This window comes from Macaca thibetana, chromosome 18 (assembly GCF_024542745.1).
Source record: "Macaca thibetana thibetana isolate TM-01 chromosome 18, ASM2454274v1, whole genome shotgun sequence".
Classification (NCBI taxonomy): Eukaryota; Metazoa; Chordata; class Mammalia; order Primates; family Cercopithecidae; genus Macaca; species Macaca thibetana.
In genome coordinates, this window is record NC_065595.1 from 45,625,479 (window position 1) to 45,643,280 (window position 17,802).

General features: G+C 37.7%; 1 protein-coding gene across 4 annotated transcripts in view; it reads right to left on the minus strand.

Annotated features, from left to right (window-relative positions):
* The window catches only part of MAPRE2 (microtubule associated protein RP/EB family member 2), a 165,653-nt gene that overhangs the window by 47,524 nt on the left and 100,327 nt on the right, over window positions 1-17,802 (minus strand). The window lies entirely within an intron of this gene.

The window sequence follows — 17,802 nt, forward strand, 5'->3', positions numbered from 1 at the left end:
TCAAAAAATACACATATGCTCAAACTGTTTTCACAGGTGAAAACTACAAGCCAATTAATACCAATGTAAGTATTAAGTATTACTTATACTTAAGTATTAAACATTACTTATCACTACTTATACTTATTATTATACTTATTAACTATTATTACTTACACTTATTAAGTATTAAATTGGTAAATTTAATCGGTAAATTTTGTTACAAGCCAAATTAATACCAATTTAATTCCAGTTTAGAGCAGCGGGGTTTCCACATTAACATGAAGTATGAAGACATGGATACTGAAAGTTATGGAAGTTCAGAGTCATGCTCTTTATGACTAAGAAACACGACAGAAATGTCCAATGAGCCCCCTGAGGAAATGATCATAGAAAAAGGGGACTTTTAAAAAAATATATGAAGAGCTCTTCAACAAGACCACTACAACTAGGAAATTCTGGCAAGCTGTGTTTACTGATGCATATCTTCTTACTAGTACAGGCTAATGGCATTTAGGAAAACAAATTGGAAGTCAGAATGATTCTTTTTCTTTTACAAGAAAGAAAACCAAGAGGCAAGAATAGGAACAAGCCACCATTTTTAGGTTCATTCTTTCTTTGCTATCTCCAGACCTCTTGGTCTATTTCTATGATGTGCCCATGATCAGTCTTTCTGCAACATGAAGTGTCTCTCCTCATCCTTTACACCATCAAGGCTTCCATGAAAAGCCAGTCCTTTACTTGGGTGACTCACTTTAGGAAGGAAGACCTGCTCTGTCTCTTATGAGAAATAAAGGTTAGGCATCCTTTACTGAGACAGGAATCTGAGATAAGAGAGAACAAGACATCAGGAATCGAAGGGTTGTTAAAACAGGAAATGTTGGGACAACTCCTATTTTGTAGGTAAGAGCATAAAGTGGTGAAACATAGGCCATAACAAATATCTCCAGAGTCTCTGCATCTGGCTTCCCTTTAGATAACATACCCTGAATACTAACTAGTAAGTTCCTAGTCAAGCAGATGGGTTCTCTTAAAAAGAAGACAAAATAAAACAAACCAAAGAAAAAAAAAAGACACTGGGGGAGGTAAGAGAAACATCATGATCTGGAGGGTATTCTTTGAGTCATCACCCACTATCCAGTTCTTTCTTTTGAAGGGCCACCAGATGGAGCAAATTCCAATTGCCACTTTAACATTATTTTTAAACGGATGGGATTGTTGAAACACAACTGCCTCATTACCTGGTCTTTGAAGTTATTTTCACTTTTGTAGAGTTTAGCATAAAATTTATCTATGGAGACCCAGATACTATATACTCTTACAAACCAACCAATCAAATCCCTCACATTTCAGATTTAAAAAGAAATAACAGCTTTTGGAAAACAAAAAACAAAAAACAAAAGAAACTCTTCCATATAGTGAGGGAAGGAAGGAAAAATCATCTCTAGCGTCTTCATCCAGAAATAACCACTCAAAATATTCTGGTATATGCCATTCTAATCCTCTCTGGGAGTGTGTGTGTGTGTGTGTGTGTGTGTGTGTGTGTGTGTGTGTGTGTATGTGCATGCGTGTGTGTGTGTTTTCTTAAAAATGTGATCCTATTTTAAAAATGTAATCACATTATACCCATTTTTTAACGTAAACTTTCTGAAACTCAACAGACCATAATTCTCTTTCTGCGTCATTTAATATGCTCTATCAATATTTTTAATGGCTTTCTTATTTTTCTATCTTGCTTATCAACTTTCTTGAACCAAGAATACATAAATATTCATGCATATTTCCGTCAAGTACTTTTATGGTCTCAAGTTTTACATTTAAATTCTGAATCCATGTGGAATTTATTTTTGTCTATGATATAAAGTATGGTTCTAATTTTAGTCATTCCAAATGGTGGAAATCTGTCATTTTTGGCTCCCCAGGATTTGGACACCTACTACCTGGGGAGATGCTATCGTGCCCTGCCCCCCACCATAGAAGCTGAAAGTGGGCAGGCTACCCTTTCCCTCAGAGCGATAAGGATGCAGGCCCATGACCTAGGCTCTGTGTTTGAATCCTGCCTCAGTCTCTGAGTTGAGGGAATGATATAAACACACAGGGACCATTAGAGTTTAGTTGTGGTGGCAGAGTGGTGGGGTCCAGAGTCCTGAGCAGCAAAAGCAGCACAGTGCCATCCAATTCTTGTGACACAAGAAAGGCTGTGTTCCCAGCTCCTTAGCATCCTTTGGTTCCTGTCCATCTTCTGAGCTCGGCTTTCCATTGACTCTGAGCTACCCAACATTTTCTTCTACCTAAGCCTGCCAGGATTAACTTCTGTTATTTTCAACCTAAACCACTAACTGATAAAGTTAGTAGGTGTTGAACATCACAACTTAATAGGTAATCTATTCTTTCCCCACCAATGAGAAGCACTATTTGTACTATATATTGCCTTCCTAATACATGTACCTAGATCTCTTTCTAGACTTTTTTTTTTTTTTTGAGACGGAGTCTCGCTCTGTCACCCAGGCTGGAGTGCAGTGGCGTGATCTCAGCTCACTGCAAGCTCCGCCTCCCGGGTTCAGGCCATTCTCCTGCCTTAGCCTCCTGAGTAGCTGGGACTACAGGTGCCCACCACTGTGCCTGGCAAATTTTTTGAATTTTTAGTAGAGACGGGGTTTCACCATGGTCTCAATCTCCTGACCTCGTGATCAGCCCTCTTCAGCCTCCCAAAGTGCTGGGATTACAAGTGTGAGCCACTGCACCCGGCCCTTTCTAGACTTTAAATTGCCTTTTCTGTTTCCATGGCAGTTCCACATTCTTATTTAAAATTCTATAACATGTATTACTATCTATAGAATAATTTCCCCTCCTCTTACTCTCAAAATTTTCCTAAATTTTATCATGCCATTTATTCTTTTCATTATATTTTTGAATTTGTTATTCACGGCATATAAAAATAATAGCTTTCAAAAAAATAGGTAGCTTATTAATCTGTATTTTGTTTTTGATAAATAATTATACATATTATGGGGTACAAGTGTGATGTTTTAATGCATATATACATTGTGCAATGATCAAATCAGGGTATTTGGCATATCCATCACCTCATACATTTATCATTTCTTTGTGGTGAGAACATTCAAAATCGCTAATTTTTTTCCCAAGTGGCTGCAAAATATTTTATTTGGTATTTCACCATTGCTTATTTAACCTTGTGCTTGTTTTCCAATTTTTCTCAATTACAAATAATGCTATGATTTGAAAAACTCTTGTCTTGAGAAAGGTCAACACAAGTCAGGGAGATGCTGGCTCTAAATAGGGTACACTCCTGGGATTTGAGGGCAAGGGGGATACGAAATACACAACACAGTATTGTTACCCTTAGTCACCATACTGTCTAATAGAATGTCAGAGCTTATTCCTCCTACCTAACTGTAACTTTGTACCCACTGACCAATCTCTCTCCATTCCTCCCTCCCCTTTCCCCTTTCCAGTTTCTGGAAATCATTATTCTACTCTCTATTTCTATGAGATCAACTCTTTTAGATTACACATGGGGAAGATCATGCAGTATTTGTCTTTTTGTGCCTGGCTTATTTCACAGAACACAACATCTTCCACGTTCATCCACGCGGCCACAAATGACAAGATTTCATTTTTTTATGTGACTAAACAATATTTCGTTGTGTATTTATATCACTTTTTAAAAATCCATTCATCACACTGATGGACATTAAGGTTGATTCCATTTCTTGGTTATTGTTAACAGTGCTACAATAAACATGAGTGCAGATATCTCTTGGGCATACTGATTTAATTTCCTTTGGCTATATATCCAGTTGTGGGATTGCTGGATCATATGGTAGTTCTGTTTTTAATGTTTTGGGGACCTTCCATATTGTTTTTTATAATGGCTGTACTAATTCACATTTCTACCAACAGTGTATCAGAGTCCTCCTTTCTCCATATCCATGCCAACATTTTTTTTTTTTTTTTTTGGTCTTTTTGATAATAGTCATTCCTTTTTTTTTTTTTTTTTTTTTTTTTTGAGACAGGGTCTTCCTCTGTCTTCCAGGCTGGAGTGCAGTGGTATGATCTCAGCTCACTGCAACGTCCACCTCCCAGGTTCAGGTGATTCTCATGCCTTAACCTCCCAAATAGCTGGGACTAGCACCTGACACCATGCCTAGGTAATTATTGTATTTGTAGAAGAGATGGGTTTTCACCATGTTAGCTAGGCTAGTCTTGAACTACTGACCTCAAGTGATCTGCCCACCTCAGCCTCCCAAAGTGCTGGGATTACAGGCGTGAGCCATTGCGCCTGGCCTCTTTTTGATAATAGCCATTCTAATCATCGGGATGAGGTGATGTCTCACTGCAGTTCCCATTGTATTTCCTTGATGATTAGTGATGTTGAACATCTTCTCCTATCCCTGTGGCCATTTGTATGTTTTCTTTTGAGAAATGTCTAACCAAGTCTTTCACCCATTTTTTATTTCGTTCTTTTTTCTACTGAGTTGTTTGAGTTCCTTGTATTAGCCCCTTGTCAGATGAATAGTTTGCACGTATTTTCTCCCATTCTGTAGTTTGTCTTTTCACTCCGCTGATTGTTTCCTTTGCTGTGAAGGAGTTTTTTTGTTCGATATACTCCTATTTGTCTATTTTTGCTTTTGTCAGCTGTGCTTTTAAGGTCTTACCCAAAAAATCTTTGCCCAGAAATGTCATGAAGTATTTCCCCTATGTTTTCTTCCAGTAGTTTTATCATTTTAGGTCTTTCACTTAAGTCTTTAGCCCATTTTGAGTTGATTTTTGTATGTGGTAAGAGATAGGGATCTAGTTTAATTCTTCTGCACATGGATAGCCAGGTTTCTTGGCATCATTTATGAAGAGACTATCCTTTCCCTATGTTCCTGGCACCGTTGTGTGTGCTCTATTCTGTTGGATTGTTCTACGTATCTATTTTCAGGTGATATGGTTTGGATCCGTGTCCCCACCCACATCTCATGTTCAATTGCAATCCCCAATTTTGGAGGTGGGGCCTGGTGGGAGGTGACTGGGTCACGGGGACAGTTTCTCACGAATGGTTTAGCACCATTCCCTCAGTGCTGTTCTTATGATAGTAAGTAGCGAGTTCTCCTGTAATCTGGTTGTTTAAAATGTGTGTAGCAAGTGTGAAGCAACTCCCCCATCCCTCTCTTGCTCCTGCTCCAGCCACATAAGATGTGCCTGCTTTCCCTTTGCCTTCTGCCATGACTGGAAGCTTGCTGAGGCCTCCCCAGAAGCAGAAGCCAATATGCTTCCTGTATAGCCTGCAGAATTGTGAGCCAATTAAGCCTCTTTTCTTAACATTAATACATTACCCAGTTTCAGACATTTCTTGACAGCAATGCAAGAATAGGCTAATACATCAGGCCAGTATGATGCTATTTTGGCTACTATAGCTTTGTAGTGTATTTTGAAGTCAGGCGATGTGATACCTGCAGTATTTTTTTTTTTTTTTTAAATACAGATGCCATGGGAGAGCAGGATAGCCCACTCATTGACAAGGAGGCAAAGTGGAGTCAAAGGAGCCCACCCGTCTGCTGCAGTCCCCTCCAGCATTGTTCTTTTGTTTAGTATTGCTTTGGCTATTCGGGGTCTTTTGTGGTTCCATGTGAACTTTAAAATTATCTTTTTCTATTTCTGTGAAGAATGCCATTGGTATTTTTGTAGGAATTTGCATTGGATCTATAGATGGCTTTGGGTAGTATAGGTTAAGTACACCTTATCCAAAATGCTTTGGACTAGAAGTGTTTTCAGATTTCAGATATTTTAAGATTTGGGAATATCTGCAAACACATAATGAGATATCTAGGAGACAGGACCCAAGTCTAAACATGAAATTCGTTTATGCTTCATATACACCTTATACACATACCCTGAAGGTAATTTTATACAGTATTTTTTTTTTTTTTTTTTTTGAGACAGTCTCGCTCTGCCGCCCAGGCTGGAGTGCAGTGGCCGGATCTCAGCTCACTGCAAGCTCCGCCTCCCGGGTTCACGCCATTCTCCTGCCTCAGCCTCCCGAGTAGCTGGGACTACAGGCGCCTGCCACCTCGCCCGGCTAGTTTTTTGTATTTTTTTAGTAGAGACGGGGTTTCACCGTGTCAGCCAGGATGGTCTCGATCTCCTGACCTCGTGATCCGCCCGTCTCGGCCTCCCAAAGTGCTGGGATTACAGGCTTGAGCCACCGCGCCCGGCCTATACAGTATTTTTAATAATTTTGTACATAAAACAAGTTTGAATGCATTTTGCCTGTGACCTGTCACATGAGATTAGGTGTGAATTTTTCACTTGTGGTATGTCAGAACTAAAACAATTTCAGATTTTGAAGCATTGTGATTTTTGGATTAGAGATGCTCAACCCGTATGGACTTTTTAACAATATTGATTTTTCCAATCCATAAACATGGCATGGCTTTCCATTTATTTATGTCCTCTTCAATTTCTTTCATCAATATTTTATATGTTCCCATTGTAGAAATCTTTCACCTCCTTGGCTAAGTTTATTCCCAGGTGTCTCACTTTTTTGGTAGTGATTGTAAGTGGGACTGTTTTTCTTAATTTCTTTTTCAGATAGTTTGCTATCAGCATATAGAAACGCTAAAATTTGTTGATTAGTTCTAACAGTTTTTTTAAATTGAGTTTTTAGGGATATAAATATGTAATCATGCTGTCTGCAAACAATTTGACTTCCTTTTTTTTTTTTTTTTTTTTTTTTTTTTGAGACTGTCTCCCCCAGGCTGGAGTGCAGTGGTAGGATCTTGGCTCACTGCAACCTCTGCCTCCCAGACTAAAGCGATTCTCCTGCCTCAGCCTCCCGAGCAGCTGGGACTACAGGCAACCACCACCATGCCTGGCTAATTTTTGTATTTTTAGTAGAGACAGGGTTTCACCATGTTGGCCAGGCTGGTCTCAAACTCCTGACCTCAGGTGATCTGCCTGCCCTGGACTCCCAAACTGCTGGGATTACAGGTGTGAGACACCGTGCCCGGCCCTGAGTTCTTCCTTTCTAATTTGGATGCCTTTCATTTCTTTCTCCTGTCTAATCACTCTGGCTAGAACTTTCAGAACAATGTTGAATAGAAGTGGTTAAAATGGACATCCTTGTCATGTTCCAGATCTTATCCTAGTAAAGCTAGAATACAATTCATATACCCTAAAGTTCAACCTTTTGAAATGTGAAATTCAGTGGTTTTTAACATACTTGCAGAATTGTACATCCATCACCACTATTTAATTCCAGAAGATATTTATTACTGCCCAAAAAAACCCTTCTTACTTATTAGCAGTCGCTCTCTATGCTCTCTCCTCCCTCCAGGCCCTGGCAACCACTTATCTATTTCTGTCTCTATGGATCTGACTATTCTGGACAGTTCATATAAATGGAATCATGTAACATGCAGCCTTTGTGTCTGGTTTCTTTCATTCAGCAAAATCTTCTCAAGGTTTATCCATGTTGTTCCATGTATCAGAACTTTATTTCTTTCTTTACAGCAAATAATATTCCATTTTATGAATTACCACATTTTACTGATCCATTCATTAATGAACATCTAGATTGTTTTTACTTTTGGACTATTTTGAATAATGATGCTATGAACAGTTGTGTACAAATTTTTGCATGGACATGTTTTCAATTCTCTTGGCAATATACCTAGGAGTGAAATTGCTGGGTCATGTGGTCCCTCTGTTTAACAATTTGGAAAACTATCAAACTGTTTTCCAAAGCAGGTGTACTATTTTATATTTCTACCAGCAACAGACGAGAGCTCCACATCTTCGTCATCACTTGTCAGTCATTTTGATTCTAACCACCCTAATGGATGTGAAGTGGTATGTCACTGTGGTTTTGCTTTGATTTCCCTAATGACTAATGACATAGAGCATCTTTCCTTTGTGCTTTTTAGTCATTTGTATATCTTCTTTGGAGGAATGTCTAAGCACATGCTTTGCTTATTTCTTAATTGGGTTGCTTTTTTGTTGAGTTGTAAGAATCTATATTCTAGATATAATTTCCTTATCAGATATATGATTTGTAAATATTTTCTCCCATTCTGTGGACTGTTTTTTCACTTTCTTGATGGTATCATTTGAAGCACAAATGTTTTATATTTTAATAAAATCCAATTTAGCTATTCTTTTGTCACTTGTGCGTTTGTTGTTAAAACCAAAAACCACTGCATAATCCAAGGTCATGACGATTTACACCTACACTTTCTTTTAGAAGCTGCATAGTTACTATCAAAGGTCAACTCTCCTCTTACTCATTGAGTCATTCCTGCTGCTATCCTCATTCTCTCCTGCAATGCAAAATTCTTCCTGCATATGTGTTATTCCTAAATCCCTCCAGTATCATTCAACTTTGACAAAATAAAACCAAAGCTTCTTGATCCCACATCATCCTTGAGCTATTGTACCATTTATCTCCTCCTCTTCACAGTAAAACTTCAAATTGTCCCTGTTTTCATTGTTTCATCTGACATCCAATTCAATTTAGTACAAATTCAATTGTCTTCCAATCTCACCATGTTCTGGTCAAGGTCATCAAAAGCTTCTCTGCTATCAAATCAAACAACTGTTTTTCTTTCTGCATCCTACTCAACCTCTTAATAGTATCTGGTCTTGTTGACCACCTCTCTTGCTCTTGAAATTCTGTATTTTCTTCTTTTCTTCTTTAATCAGATAAAATTAATGTTTCCAGTCAACAAACTGGAAAATTCAGGAGTCATTGCCAGTGTCCTGGAAGTCTTACTCAGCCACAAATCAGAATGTTCCTCATTAACAGATATACAGACTTTTGTGCCATTTAACTACCCTTGCAATAATGTGATGTACATTTTGAATAAACCCACTTTTATCTCATTATGTCAAGGTTACCATTATTCAGATCACATCCCTCTCCTGCTAAAAATATCACAGTGGTTTTCTATGAAACCATCATAAAATCCAAATTCTTTCCCTGGCTTAAAATACCCTGTTATCAGGCCTCTGTCTATTTCTCCCTTGTCTAACTTCCTTTTAGGAAGCTCCCTTCATGCTGGCTTCCTTGCTGTTCCTAGAACACTTTAGATTTGCTCCTGAATTAGGACCTTCACACACAGTTTCATCTAGAACTTCACATGGTGACCTTCTTGACATTCAGATGAAGGCTTATATGTCATCTCCTCAGAGAGGTCCTCCCTTACCATGCCATATGAAGTAGCCTTCTAGTCACTCTTTTTCACCTCATCCTGTTTTATTTTATTAACTCTTATGTTGGCATTGTATTAACTCATTAACATCCCCTCCAAAACGCATGTTGAAGTTTATTTGCCATTGTGATGGTATTAAGAGGTGGGACCACTAAGAGGTAAGCAGTCCATGAGGGCTCGGCCCTCCTGAATGGATGAATGCCATTCTTGGGAAAGCCGATTCATTATAAAAGGGCAAATTTGGCTCCTGTTCTCTCCCCTATTCTCTCTTGCATTTCTGCCGTGGAATGATGCAGCATGAGGACCCTTGCCAGATGCTGGTCCCCTGAGCTTGGACTTCTTAGCCTCCAGAAGCAGAAGACAATAAATATCTGTTCATTATAAATTACCCAGTTTGAAGTATTCTGTTATAGCAGCCTAAAACACACTAAGAGAGTTTGTGGCTTATTTTTTCCCTCACTGCAATATAAGTTTCAAGAATACTTGTGCCTTATTTGTCTTGGTCCCTTATGTATCTAAACACTTAATACAGTACCTGGCATAAGTGGGTTTCAATAAGTATCTGGCTAATGAATGAAGATCTGCATAGTAGCTGAACCACAACAAGGGCTGGTAAACAGTAAAATTCTTATGTTGCCAAACTCCCCAAAGAGATATTATGAGAAGAGTTGCTAAAAATTCTTTTAAAAATTGATCAGGTATAAATAAAAAAATTTAAAGCCACTCAAATAAAATAAGAATCACCTGAGAGACCAAGTCTGCAGAAAAGTAAAAGATAAGCTTTAAAAGGCTAAGCATAGGGTAACGCATTCAAGTAACACAACCCAAAATGTAGGATGTTGTGCTTACCAAGAGGTTAATTATGATGGGATATTGAGCCCATAAGCTCAAGGTGCTGCTGCAATTATGAAAGTCTACAAGATTCTGAAATGATCTGGAAATAAGCAGGGGGGAAAAAAACTATTCTTTCTACACTGTCTGTACCCCTACAGCCCTAAGATTGGTTTCAGTTGTTATACATCAAAAGTGACATAACGAAGCTGACAAGTGTGGGGACAGGAATAAAAAATGAACAGCTGGGAGGCTGTATGAAGATGGCAGAGCTCAAAAATGAACATTCATACTCAAAGGATTCAGGAGTGTATGATTTAACTCTATAAAATCATGAAAAGCATAAGACAATCTCACTTTCACCAGATCCTAGGACTTCAACCATAGGGTAATATCAGAAAAAAGGAACATTTTTAAAGTGGAAATTTTAAGATAAGAGGAAATATTACCCTAATAATAAATTTATGGAATATATTATGCAAGAAATGTAAGACATAAAAACACCCACATTTGTGTAAAATCTGTTAGTGCTTTCATATGTATGTTAAACATTCTGAATCCCATAGTATCCTTAAGAGGTAAGTATTTTTATTATCATTCCCATGTTTTACAGTTATGGGAACAAGGCTCGGAAAGTCACCCAGCTAAGAAACTGCAGAGTGGAATTTAAATTCTGATATGAACTTCAATTTTTTTTTTTTTTTTTTTAAGAAAAACATTCCTTTTTTCTATGCTGCTTTTAGGAAATTATATGTAAAAATTAAAAGGTTCAAAGAGTGTTTGGAAATTTTTATAGATTAAGTTTTAGAAATTTTTATAGATAGATTCTAAAAGGAAAATGCAAGAGAACATAAATTTTTTGGACTGGTGTTAGGAGTATCAGCTACATCTTTCCTACTTACAGTAGAATCTTGGGCTCGATAGATCATTAATCTGCTCCAGTGTCACGACTTTCCATTTCAGTATATATACTCATAAGAATTTCATTTTACATATATACAATGTGTATATAAAAATAAACATCATCTCTATATATAATCTTATTGATCGCCCATATATTTGAGACACATATCTATATATGAATCTCATATGTACATGTATGTATATATCTTACTGCTGTCAAAAAAAGTCTCACAGCATTTTTCCAGAAATGCAACACAATCTGTGGAAAACACATCAAGCCAGATGGGGTTCCGCCACAAACAGCCACTCAAATTGCCCATCTGACTTCCTCACAGGCCAAGGAACTATCTACAGAGATGCCTATATCACTGAGGGATTTAGTTACAACTTTTCACTTTCCATAATCTTATTTGGTACTAATGAAGGGATAGAAGAAAAGCACAACAACCTCAATTAACTGGACACATCCATGTGATCACACTCTTCATGATCTGAATCATTACAGGTAAATGATTTGTAAAAAAGCGTACTATCTCAAGCTAATATCAACAAACAATGGGAGGCGGGAACAGAAAACTATGTTGGCCTTTGGATCTGAACCTTCCCATCTTGAATGAACTGTGACATTTCATCACACCCTGCTAAGCCTACAGTATTCTTATCTGCAAAACGTCAGTGTTGGCCTGATCTCTGAGTTCTAAAATTAGATGATTTTCTAATTCTCAGTCTGTCACCAAGTTCTCTTTTAAGGGATACTTGATATTTCTGCTAATTAGGAGACAATGATGCTCATCTTCATATGACTAAAATGTTTGCCAGCGCTCTTGCTTCTAGCCATCACTGGCTTTTGTCATAGTTAACGTAAGAGGAGACTAGTGTACTAATAACACTGCCGCCTCTGGTGGAATATTCCTGGGGGCACACACACTCTTTCCAGATTCAGTTCTGGTGACTCTATCTTCCATGTACTTTTCTTTGGGATCTTGACATTTACAAACTCAGTAACATAGCCATATTTTCTGTCCAACAGTTGAATATTAGCAATGAAAAATCTCCTTCATATTAGAATATTGTTCATACACAATAATCATAAAATCATCCCAGCTTTATTTTGGCATTCAGCTCATCATTCCTTGAACTGATGTTCCTGCAGAACTGCAACTATTACCTAAGCCCAAACCTCGTGCTGAAGGAAGTATTCCCTTTTGGGAAATCAGGGCTTTACTAAAGAAGAAAGTGAGGCTGCAAAATACAAGGTTACGTATTTCCAGCACGTCAGTAGAAATCTCTCTACCTACAGAAATACATGGTGTAAGGAGTTTAACGGCAATTGTGAAATAATGCTTTGAAAGATGAACATTTTAAAGGAATTTAAAATCCCAAAGTTCAACTGTATGGTTCTAATCTAACAAAAATCTGATTAAATTAGTAGTGGCTTTTTGTTGTTTTCATAGCCATCCTTCACATTCCTGGCATGAGGAGTAGCTTGATAGCTTCAGCTACCACAGTATTATTTCACTCTGTTAAGGGGAACTTTGGACACTGTTTACCTCACCTGCCCTGAGCCACAAATGCAAAAATAAAGACCAAGAGTTCAGAAATCCGGTTTCAACCGAGATCGCTCCTTTGAATTCCCATGGTCCTCAGATGAGCTTCCTGCTTCTCTCCACTACCTGGCATTGTCAGAAACTTTTTATTCCTATTGCAAATAAGTCCAAAGACAAGCAGCTTTCAAACTGATCCCATGTAGAGGAAAAGGAGTAATAGCCAGCAGGAAGATTTCGACTCCTGCAGACACAGCGGTGGCTTAGGTGAACTGAAGAGAGTGCTGAAAAGCACCCCATCTTTTCCCTTGAACACACAGAATAAACTGTCAAAGGACGTTTTCATCTCTTTTCTTGTACAGGAAAAGAAATAAGCTAGCAATGATTATTCAGGCAGAGAGGCAGATTTTTAAGAGCATCAGCAGATAAATTAAAAGGCCTTGTCAAACCATGTGGTCTTTTATCTGATAAATGCCCTCAGTTTTTCATTAATTGACATCATCTTAAAATCTTTTTAAGAATCTTATAAGGCTGCACCAAACTGCAGTTAAAGGTGCCAGTATCCTCTGTTTATAACCTGCTTTCAACAAGAACCAATAATACTTTTTGTATGTTTAGTAGAGACAGGGTTTCACCAAAAAGTAATGTTATGTTTAAATCTGAATTTTATTAAGAAGCCTGCAGAACTACATTAAATGTTAGGCCTGCTGTAGAGTAAATTGATCAGATATTAATATTACTGTAACAAATTGATTTTAAAAGTGCTTCTTCATAGAAACATCATGGAAGAATAAAGAATATTTTCTTCTATCTTTCAAAAGGAAATGTCAATGGAGTAAAAACCTATATACCAAATAGCCCTTAAGATTTAGGTATCAATATTTTTATTAAGAAGTAAATTTTAGAAAAATAGAGATTATAACAGATTGAAATGTACAATACACACAAGGGAGCTGATAATGGTATTTGCAAAAACAACTTACAAAGAAATTAACTCTTACAAATCTGTTTTGAAAACTAGAACATTGAAAAGAAAACTGAAGTGGAACTGGACTATTTACAGCTGTTTTATTCAACGAAATCATAATGACCCTATAACTTGTAAAGGTAAACTGGTAGTTTAAAGCGTTAAGAAAAAAATATAAAACTTCAAACGTGTCTTAATGATACAGAAAAAGATTCAGACAACTGAAAGAATGTTTAAACTGGCAAGTAAAATATCTCATTGGTTTCAAAGATTGCTTTTCATCTGCTGATTAATGGTCCAGGGGCCAGTGCTCAGTTTCATAGCTAGATTCTAACACCAGTGATTTCTTGTAGGATAATGTGCTCATCAAATTCTACCAAAAAAAGGTGTCTGACTTGGTAAAATATGATTTGGCTTCTCCAGCCAAGTCAAGAAGGAAGAAGTAGGAGAGGCACTGGGAGCACAGGGCAGGAATGGTGTGCAGAACAAAATGTCACTGGCTTCCACAGAGGCTGATACTGAAACTGGCAGTGAGATGTTTCAAAGGCTAGCGTCTGAGAGTGGAGCTAAAGTTAGAATTTGGCATTCCAGATAGAGGAGCAAAGGGGACATAAAAAGCCTTTATTACAAATGAAAAACAAGTTCGAAAGTTACATATGAAACCCATTCGGGTCATGAAAACAGAAAGTTTCATAAAGCTGTAATATCATGGGATACAGCTTCTTCACATGTGCACTCACGTATTCTCACACACTTGTATTACCTTTCTACTTTAATGGACAAAAAGGTGTTTTTTTTTTTAAAGTATTGATTAAGTATGTAAGGTCAAATTTAAGGTAAGAGTTAAATTTAAGTAAGACTTAAGAAGAGCTTGAGTAGAAGGTAAGACTCTGAAAAGATATGAGATCTTATCTAATTTTTGTAGTTACAGGTCACCTCTAAAGAAATGCCCATGTGTAGGTGGCATGGAGAGATGTCACTTTGTTTATTTAACAATGTAAAACAAACCAGCAAATACTTATTGAGGAATATGACCTTAGTCTTAATAAGAACCAAGTAACTTAGTCTTGAGAGTCTGGAGAAACACACATGGAAAAACAGCAAAAATACAAAACAACTATAAGTGCTAAACTGTATGGCCGAGATAAATATTAGTATCTAGGCCATACAGTTAGTTCAAAGTCTGCCCAATAAAAAACCAACAAAGAGTAATCAGCATTATCAAACAGAAAAAGTCAAGCCAAACTTGCATGATCACTTCAGTCCTCAGGGAGCTTAACTCCTAATGCTGAAGACTTAAAACAAGTGCTCAATGAGCCTAAGGCTTTGTAAAGGTTTGAACATTGAAAAGAGAGAGAGCTCACATTTTGTTGAAGGTGACCAGGAAGAATAGGGGAAAGTGGCATTTGATATGAATTTCAAAGGAGATACTCTAAGCAAAGACAGGGAATCAGGGCATATAAGTGAAAGGTGTGTTTGAGGAAATGTAGGTTATGGGTAGGGAGGCTGTGGGGATAAATGTTGGAAAGGTGGAATGCAGCTAGACTGCTCAAGGCTTTAAACGCCAGGAAAAGAAGAAGCTTAACTAATTTGGTAGGCAAACCAATGCTGATTTCTGGACACAAACGTCATCAGAGAATGCCACTTTTAAGTTCTAATTTTCAGACCATTTGTACTTTTAGGTCAAATTAAATTACAAGTAAGAAACCTAAAGCTGATCACTTTCCCCACTTTCTCAGAGAATTTCTACAGAACCATTACCCATATCATACTATCAACAGTTATACAGGCCAGGCCACTACATGAACTCTATGTATGGTAGCCCCCAGAGAGGCTTTTAGTATAAGGTAAAATACACTGGTATGAGTGGACCAGTGCAAACCCACAGTCCACGTCTACACAACGTGCCACTTTCTCAAGTTGCTCATTTTGTGGCTGAGGTCACTATCCCTGGATTCTTCCCCAGATCTCAGCCATTTCACCCTCTCCCCAAGACTTGCAGGTGAGAACTCCATACGTATGGCCACTCTCCCCAATCCAGTCCACTAGCTTTCACCTACACCAATAATATCCCCATTACCACTTTCCAGAGGAGAGTGCTCCTTCCCCCACAGCTCCCTGAGAAAAGTCCTGTCCAGAGAAAGCCCAGAAGGCCAGGTGTGGCACCAAAGGAAGCCTCCAGCAATTACAGAGGAACTCACATTCAGGCACCACATAACATTCATGCAGACTGTGATACCTAAGAGAACATTGTTCTTTGTGAGTTGCTTTCTTTATATTTCCCAGGATAATCCCAAAATATACTTTGCTTTCTAGGTACACTCTAGTATTAGAAGGATCCCAAATCAGTATGAAGAATATACAGTATTTACTTCAGGGATTCAATCATATGACCACAGTAGAAATAAAAGAACGGAATAAGTTTTGGAAAGAAAAGAGGCAGGAAAGGATTTCTGTGCGTTTTTTAAATAGTGGATTTTAACACCATTCTGTGCAATTTTAAAGTTGATGTACATGTTTTCATTAAAATTTAGCTCCTTCCACAGTTTTCTAAAGTTCTTCCATGAGCTGTCACAGAAATGTAATCTAGAAGAAATGAAAATGGAGAACGATCCTCCTCACACAGAATGAGAAGAGAAACTGCAGGAAACAGGACTGGCATTAGTTTCACATTTATATGCTTCTCATGTCAAATAATTTGGTCATAAAAAGCTTGTGAGTATTAAATATTTGGGTAAGAACACATCCTTGGGAGGGAGGGGACAAAGAGGTAATTTGCTATTTGTCAGAATTACGTAATGGTTTCAGGGTGGAAAAAGAACCCAATCTGAAAAACGATGGTGACTTTACGAGTTGCCAAGCAATTTCATTATTCTGTTTCCAGGTATGCAATTCTGACATGCCCAAACATTTGACAGTGATTTCTGACACTCCTTTTTAATACTGTCTACATGTCGGAGAAACTAGAAATTTAAAAACACAATTCAGAAAAAAACTGGTTAGAAAAAAAGTTTTCTTTTGAAGAGCAGGAGAATTTGGAGATGTTTGGCTTGATTATCTTAACTGTGTAGAAACCAGATGCCTGCTAATATTTCAGATGTTGCCATGTACAGACTGCCCATTAGTGTCCTACAATGAATGATGGTGGGACAGGCTAGACGTCTACCTTTCTCTGGGGGACTTTCTCTGCCTTTGCTTCATACTCAGGTAAGTTGAGAAAAAGGAACTTGCTCTCTCTGAATAGACCTGTCAAGGAGAACTTTGGTAATGAAGGGATAGGTCCTAACTGGATATGATCTGTGTTGTTTTTTGTATAGTGGTGTATCCTCCAATCCTAATTCACCACCTGACACACTGTAGGTACTCAATAAATGTCTGCTGAATGCAGGAATAAATAAAGCAATGTGCAGAACATCCAAATGATATCTAAATGGTAACTTTCCTCAAAATCACCATCATCTTCTCTGTCTGAATCCTATCCATATTAAAATCCTAGTTTGAATAGCATTTCAATTCAATTCAACTTCATAAATATTTATTGACCATCCATTAAATTTAAATGACTGTTTGGCCAAAGACCCAAACAAGGGTAAGACAAAAAGCTTTTCTAGATGGAAATAATCTTTCCTTTCTTTGAATACAGCACTTATTACTTGAAGCATTACTGTCCCTCTTTTGCTGCCTTGAATTTTAATATATGTTACAGACGTCTAACACATGCAATGTACATGCATAAAACACTGCAACTTCTTTCTGCCTTGATCAAACTTTTTGTCTAAAATGTCCTTTTGTCTTCTTTTATACTTGAATAACTTCTCATTCTTAAAAGCTTAGTCAAAACATCACTTCCTCTATGAAGCTTTCCTGTTTCCAACACAGAATTGTTTCACTATACTGGATACAGAAATCTAATAGGGATTTTACTTGCATTTTAATGAGTTATCTCTCCTGGCTGACTGGTGAGTAAATCTTTAAGATTGGGGATGGTGTTCAATTCATCTTTCTACTTTACTAGCACAGTGTCTGCCACCATACCCACTGGCAGATCTAGAATGTCTATATGGAAAAAGTTCAGGAGCTGCAATCCGGCTGGCATTGGGAAACAAGACATGGGAAGGAGGGGATACAGCTGGCTGGGAAATCGGTGTCTACTCTTGAATGTTGTATTAGTAAGTCCTTTTACATAAGACTAAGAAACCATCAACTTTTCATATTAAAGAAGGGGTTGAAGAAGTACTGAGGGAGCCTCTTAGCATGGCTACTGCAATACAGGTTTATTGAACTGGATTAAATACATGGAAAACAGTGATAACTTGGTAAGTAAATCCTTTGTGGGGACGAAGCTTGTAAGAAAACTATCCTA